General features: G+C 44.6%; 1 long non-coding RNA gene across 1 annotated transcript; it reads right to left on the bottom strand.

Annotated features, from left to right (window-relative positions):
* Window positions 1–513: 513 nt before the first annotated feature.
* Window positions 514–5719, bottom strand: LOC136561353 (uncharacterized). Its single transcript, XR_010784319.1, has 3 exons — window positions 5632–5719; window positions 2427–2594; window positions 514–1762 (listed from the first exon to the last, which is right to left on the bottom strand). It is a non-coding gene; the product is annotated as an uncharacterized lncRNA (long non-coding RNA).
* Window positions 5720–7572: the final 1853 nt, after the last annotated feature.

Here is a 7572-nt window from a genome sequence, read left to right as displayed (position 1 = left end):
AGTTTGACACTGGATCCTAATCCATCTGTCAAGTGGAGTGACCCATACAGAGCTATGCCATTAGTGACTGCTGAAACGCCTTGGAAAGCATCTTTCCCTGCTAGGATGAGTGATGTGGGAAGAGAAGTAGAAAGAAATTTCCTCTTATTCCTGGAAATAAATGAGAATTGTTCTAAAAGTCTGCAGACGTCTGGCTGTTACATCATCTGAGGCTCTGGAGCTTCCAGCTAGCAGTCCCTTAACAAAGGAGATGCATTTCCTTCAAGGAATTCCACCATTTACACATCTGATATTAATTCTCATTGGGCAAAAACAAGAATAGGCACAAGTGACTTTTCCAGTTGATGTTTACTTTTTCCCAGGCCACAAAACATCCATTGACTGTGAAACTTCAATTTGCTGCATAACAAATGCCTGCTTTCGTAATAGGTTAATAAAGCTGTTTCACAAATAACAGCACGAGAAGCTACAGATGTTGACCTAAGGGAGGAAAAAAAATAAATACAAGCAACATTCGGGTTTAATTTGACTATTTATTAAATATTTATCGCAGTATCTGAGAATGGAAGGAATTTCATTCTGCCCAGCTGGTCATTCTGAGCTGTTGAAGTCAGCAAAGGGATGGCTGGCAAGGAGGAGATCTTGTGCCTTCTGGGAGTTCTAAAAGTGCACTTTGAGGCTGCAATTTGGTTCTTTGCTCTTATTTCCCCATCCTTGAGGCAAGAAGGGTATTTTTTTGCTCACTTAAGTGGGAGAAAACTTTAATTTAGAAAGCGTGGAAAGGGCAGAAATCTGAATTTTCAGTAGCCTTGCCCAAGCTGGGTGGTTATAAATGAAATGAGCCAGGAGAAAGGCCTTGATCCTGGGGTGTGAGAGGTTGTAGCTCTTGGGATATCCCTGGGCATTCCCTGGGAGCTCTGCTCACATCCCCATGCTCAACCAGCAGATTTTCTGGATGAGCAGAAATTGTGGCTGAGCACACAAGGGAATATTTGGGCTGGGAAAGAGAATTAGATGTTGATTACTGTGTAAATATTGCCCCCTCTGAAGCGAGCAGTCTGTGTTTGGGCAGGATCAGATACTCTTTGCTCACAGTTTGAGGCACATCATGAGTTATTTTGTGTTCCTGCCTTTGGGAACACAATTTCACTATTGCAAAGGGCCAGCTGAGGTAAAGGGCAGGGAAAGGCATTGGGATGCAGATGCCCTATGGCCACAGCCTGTGGTCCAGCTGGAAAATCCCTATTTTCTGCTATAACACAACCCAGCCATCAGCTGTTTTACAGGGCAACTGCTGGGTGGAAAGGGCAGGGACATCTGGGACATTACCAGGGAAGTTCTCTCTGCCATACACCATGCCTTCTTGCTCCTTTGTGGAGTCCGAGAAACTCAGATCTGAGCTTTATTCCTGCCTGCGAAGTCTTTATTCCTTCCATTTCTCCATATCCAGTAGGGTAATAAAGTCAGGACACAAGGAATTTGGTCAATGTTGTGTTCCACCCCTGCCACACATGCCAGTGCCCTGCATTTAAAGGCTGGGAAATAAACTTCTATTTTTCCTATCATTTATCCAAATCCTGGTGTTTTTCCTAAGCAGCATCTGTTGCAGGGAGAAGTCAGTGGGTGTCAGTGTCATTCAGGATCAGACCAGGACAAGCAGGGCTCTCCTACGTCAGAGCTTTCCAGGGTTTTACCACATTTGGATGCAGCGAGGAGCAGAGATCTGGCACGGGTTGCTCTTCCTCATCTTCTGTGGGTGTCACTGAGACAGAACACAGAAAGCATCAGCTGCAATAAATCCCCAGATGTGCTAAGTGCCACACAATGGAAATGCTTTCAGCAAACTGTCAGGGGGAAGAGACTTCACTGGGAGTAGGGAAGGGGCAGCTGCCTCTCTGCTGAATTTGGCAGATTGGGTTTTACAGCTGCTCCCCAACCTATTGCAATTCATTTCTCCGCTCCATCCCTGTCCTGCCCCTGCTGCAGACAGAGCTGTGCTGAGGCAGAGACCTCAGAATGAGGAGCTTCATCCTCTCCAGGGATGCTGGAGCTGTGACAGCAGCACCAGGGCTAAGAGCAGTTCCTGAGAGTTTAAGGGTTTGGGCAGATATTGTAACAAAGATCTTTCTGCTCATGCGAGGACAAGTTTTTTTAAGCACAAAAAAAAAAAAAAAAAATCAGATATTTGGCATTTTCTGAGTTGCCACCCTCCAGAAAGAGCAGCAGCTGCCTGGGTCAGGATCAAGTGTATGGAAAAAGGGAAGAAAAAGGACATAGCTGTGACTCCAAGCCTGCTGGAAGCATTTCCATGCCATGCTGAACCCTTGGCTGCTCTGCCCTCAGCAGAGGGACAGATGTGTTTTTTATGGCCACAGATAACTTTCTTCAGAGCATGAAACCCCAGAGATAAAAAGGCCTTTATTTACAAGTGTTGGAGCAGTGAGGTTGCAAACTGCATCCCTGAGGCAGCCAAGGTTTCTGTCCAGGGGTGGGAGCAGATTGGGCACTCAGTGGTATTGGAAATCATCAATCTCATTTTGCCCCTGGCACTTCTGGGTTCTTCTGCACTCTGCACTGGGTTCTGTGAATTTCTCCTGCACAGAAAGAACAGAAATTTAGTAGAATCCAGCTTTTCACTCCTCCCAGGCAAGCTTGATTCTAAAATTTTTTGGGGAGAGTCAATAACTTGAAAAGTTTTGGGCCATGGATCAGGGAGAGGAGTCCTGCAGTGCCAGCTCCCCTGGCACAAGGGGATGAGACCCCTGTGTACCCCCATCCGTCCAGACTGGAAAATCCCAGAAGATTTCTGGCCTCTTAAATGGCATTATCTGCAAATAACTGCACCCACTGATTCTGTGGGGGTTTTTTGTTTTGTATTTGTTTTGGTTTGGTTTTTTTTTTTTTGGTTTGGTTTGGTTTGGTTTTGTGTATTTTTGTTTTTTTGTTTTGTTTTCTTTTGTTTTGTTTGTTTGTGTTTTTGTGGGGTTTTTTTTTGTTTTTGGTTTTTGGTTTTTGTTTTTGTTTGTTTGTTTGTTGGGGCTTTTTTGGGAGGGAGTATACATTTAAAGAAGAGTTGCATTTTTAAAGGTTCCTGAAGGAGCTTCCTTTTACAAGCCCACACTCCAATTCATTCCTACAAACTCATCTAGCTGGGAGCCTTCCCACTTCACTTCTTTCCACGCAGAAAAAAGGGAAAGGCTGAGGAGGGAGGTTTTGAATGCCTGTAAAGCCAGAACGAGCAGCATCAGCACGAACTCTTAAACCAGGAGGACTTGCAGCCCTGTCTCCCAGGAGGGAACGTTCCCGGGAATGCCACGTTCCCAGCAGGAACAGCCTCATTTGCATGATGGCAGGACATGGAGCCCCGGGTTGGGCTGGAAGGGTTGAGCAAGCCTGGCGTGACAACATGGGCCTTGTTTCCAGACCCTGCTTAGACTGAGCTGACCCTTTCCAGACCCCGCTCCCAATGGAGGCTTTGTGGGAAGCCCACGGCAAGGAATAAAAGAGAGAAAAGGAGGCAAAGAGCATTTGAGCCTTCCCTGACTCCAGAATTCCTGTAACCCCTCAGACTTCTCTGTTTTCTAATGGAGCTGGTGAGGTTTCAGGCTATTCTGAAAATTGTGGAGCGGGCTTTTTTGCAAATATAATTTGCCTATTTTTAGACAATAGAATCTTTGTCTATTTCTTGTCTATTATCGTCAATCCTTTGTCTATTTTTAAAAAATAACAAAATCAACGTTTGAAAATTTGTTGTTTTTCTACACAAGCACAATGCCAAAGCACAGCGTTATTAACGTGGGGGTGAGACATCAGCTGACACGGGCTGTGTCAGCCACAAACCGCTGATAAATCCAAAGTACACGGAGGAAAATATCATTATCAGGCCAAACTGCGCTCTCCAAACGCAGGCTAAATTATTCCATGATTCCTGATTTTGCAAGATGATAAAATTCATGTTCTTATGAAAGTTCAGCCTCTAGCTTGTAAGGAGTCCAGTGCTGAGCTCCAAATCCCTTTACAGCAGATAGAAATGAGTCATTAACTCCAACAGGGCTTGGATCAGGCTCCTCTCTGGGAAACTCCTTAAAAAATGATGGGAGTTTGCACATGGACAATCCTCAGAAATAATCTCTGTGTTTGATTTGTACACTCATGTGAGAACTGAAAAGCAGGGAAGTTGATTTTTTCCCGGGAGATAGAAAAATAAAGAGAAAATTGTGTCCTAATGGAATAATTAATCCTCCTTGTGGGATGAATGTTTCCAATCAGAGGAACGATTTACTGTGGGCAATGGTTTTAGGAGCACAAATCCCACAAGAGATAATAAGATTTCACTTTGAATTTAACAATATTCCTTTAAAAACACCTTCTCTTGTCCTCCTCTTGTACCCATAAAGCTGCTCTTATGGGTACAACATTTATGGATTATGTATAAAAAGAGGAAGGATAATAAGCTCTACTCATTAAAAAACCAGAAAATTTTATGCTTTTCAACAAATAATTAAATATATTTTCTTTGTGTTCAGCTTGAATGTTATTTAACAATCATTTTAGCTACAGGAAATTACAAGTAAGATTATTTTTTTTTCTAGGGTTTGGGGTTTTTTTTGGTAAAACAAAATAAAAAAAGTAAGATACATATCTTTTGCTGCATGAACGATGCCATTAAATACAGCAATGTTTTACAAATTGCAGACAGCTAAAAGTAAGTTAATAATAAAATATAAATATAGAGCTAAAAGTTTCTCCTTTTCATGAATAACTCTGATGTCATATATACAAATATCTAATCACTATTAATGATTTTTTAAAGTACTGTACTGTGATTTTAGAATGGAACTGATATCTACAACCTTGACGGGAAGATAATCCCTTTCTTAGTGTTTGTACCACTATAAACCACTGGTTTTAAATGCTATTTCATCCTGAGAAGAATATTTTATAATGTTAGATTTCCACAGATCTTGTGGCTCTTAATGTGTTCTGTGATTTACGACCCATTTTGTTTTTCAGATCTGGAGTTCTGCGCTTCAAAGAAATATTTTGCCAGCCTTGTTATTCCCTTCTAAAACTCCATTTCAGTGGTAATGTATTTTTAAAGAGTGAAGCCCAAGAACAGAAATAGCACGGATTTTTTTTTTTAAATCTATACAGCCTTGTATAGTTTTCACGTACAGCCTAACATTCATCATCATCTCCCCGCTGCTTTAGAACCACTAAATGTTATTATTCCCCTCTTTTTCTGCTAGGTAGGAATATTAATGAGATATCATTTCCCTGCTTTTGTAAAAACCTCTCTCCGGTTGCTTGTTCAGCAGATAAAAACTCCAAAAATCAGTGAGCAGCGAGACCACTGCTGAAACCCCATCCCCTGAGCCCAGCTTTGTAAACTCACAGACCACGCTCCACATTTCACCCCTGCTCCCTGCTTTGCTTCCCGCTGCCCCCAAATTCCAGCAGCCAAAATCCCCCCCAATCCCACCCTTTTTACTGTCGAAATATCCAAAACTTGACTGAGGCACGTCAAAAAAATCACCACAAACAAACAATCTGATTTAACCCCAGCGAAAAAAAACCCTCTTAGACATCAGATTTCCTGAGCTTTTTCCCCTCTCTCGCTGCTCTACTTACTTGTAATTATGTCTGGGGCCATTCCTTCCTATTCCACGGGATAAACTGGAATATTCTGCTCGGCAGTTTTGTCTCGAGCTCTTTAAACACCAGAGACCTTAGAAGCAAACAACCCTTTTTTTTTTCTTCCCTGCCTGTTATGAAATTTTAATGATCTTCCAAGGCTCTCGAAATCAAACCAACTTTCTTCCCTCCCCCTGCCCCAACAACTTGGCTCCTTTGTACCTTTTGTTTCAGAACTGTGCCCAAACTAAATACACCAAACCAGGAGGGAACTCCAGCTTTAAAACAGGGGTTAAAGTGGCCCTTGTTTTCCTGCACCTCTTCCCACTCCTGGAAAATGCAAAAATGCGGGGTTTTGCTTGGGGAGCGTTGGAAAAAAGGAAGTTGGGGAGTGGAAAGTGGAGCAGGGATGAGGGCTCAGGGCAGAGAGTCCTCAAAAGGGGTTTCATGGAGGGGACGTGGGCCAAGCAGCTTTGTGATGGATGTGTTTATCCTGAAAACTAAGGTCCCATTCAGCGGGGCTGGGCGGGAGAGGTGCCCGGGAGGACACGGGGCTGTGTTAAGGAGCCTTGTTCAAGCCTTCCCTCAAGTGCCAGGGCAAGGCTTTCTCTTAAAGGTGATCTGCAGATCTTAAGGATCACCAGGAAGGACCCCAAAAGGGTTTTGTTGGGCTGGGAGAGAGGAAAACCTCCCTCCAAAAGATTCTTGATCTCTGGGCGCGGCCAGGCTCAAAGGGCTGCAATGACAGGGGAGCTACGAGGTGACAAAAAATGCTGTAAAATAAGGAAAATACCTGGCATATCCTGCTGCTGGAATGTGTTTTCTCAACTCAGTACTTGTCTGGAGATTTGGGAGCTCCAAACCCTCCCAAAGGTGTCTTTGCACCTCTTGTCAATCCCCTTCACCCCAATAACTCCAAATCCACAGTATTTGACTCCTCTGTAACACCTCCTGTGCTGCTCAGGCACAGATGGAAATTTCAGCCTTTCTGGACATTCCCTAATTGATACCAAGTGCTTTTAGTCAGGCTGGAGAGAGACGGCTGAGAACCCCTAAAATGCTGCTTTGCACCCCTGAGATGCCCCAAACACCCACTCCAAGTGGAGTTAACAGGTTGCAGCCCAAATTGCACCTCAAAATTTGGTGTGTGGAGAACACCAGAACAAAACATGGCCTGGCTGGAGGCTGGTAGAGTTTAACCCCACTGCAGCAGCCCATGGAGCCCTCTGTGCTTCCCAAAGCAGAGCTCAGGGTGATTAATAAAGATGTGGAACGTGTGGTAGGAATTTCACAGCTTTGAAGGGAGTTTTGTTGCCTCAGTGTGAGAAGATCTGATATAACTGCACTTGGCTCCAGAGGAGGGAGATGGAATTGGTGGATTGTCCTACTGGATTGGTGGTTGTCCTATCCCCATTTTATTGTCCTCATCAGTCCATTGGGAAACAGGTGGAGGAGAAGAGACAGCTCTAAGAAAAGTCCAAGGAGAGCATTTGGGGTAAGAAGCAGAGGAAGAATTCAAGGTAAAAGTGCAGGTTATGGGGTGCAGACTGGGGATTTGGGGGGAGTTCAGGAAGCCCCAGAGCATCCCTGCTGCCAACAGCTCAGGGACAGCAAGAGTTGCACCCCCATAAAGGGAGGAAGGGGCTGCACTTCCCAACAGCCCCCAGCCCTCCTCCTTTAGGACTGAACCCCCTGGAAGGGGCTGGTGCAGGGCTGAGCCCTGGGAACGGGCTGCGGGCTGGGATTCGCACAGCCCAGTCAGTCCCTCACTCCCACGGCCCTGGGCAGCATTGTTCTCTAAAAGCAGACATGTTTCCTTCCAAGGAGCAGACATGGAAAGAAAAACACACACAAAAACAAATCATCTCGTCCTTCCTTCTGCGGATGGCGCGCAGCCCGCTCCCGCTTGTCACTGAGGCTGGAGGTGGACATGATCCC

The sequence above is a fragment of the Molothrus aeneus genome, chromosome 11 (assembly GCF_037042795.1).
Source record: "Molothrus aeneus isolate 106 chromosome 11, BPBGC_Maene_1.0, whole genome shotgun sequence".
NCBI classification, from domain to species: Eukaryota; Metazoa; Chordata; class Aves; order Passeriformes; family Icteridae; genus Molothrus; species Molothrus aeneus.
The sequence above is the reverse complement of the archived record's forward strand: the minus strand, read 5'-3'. Positions and strand labels throughout refer to the sequence as shown.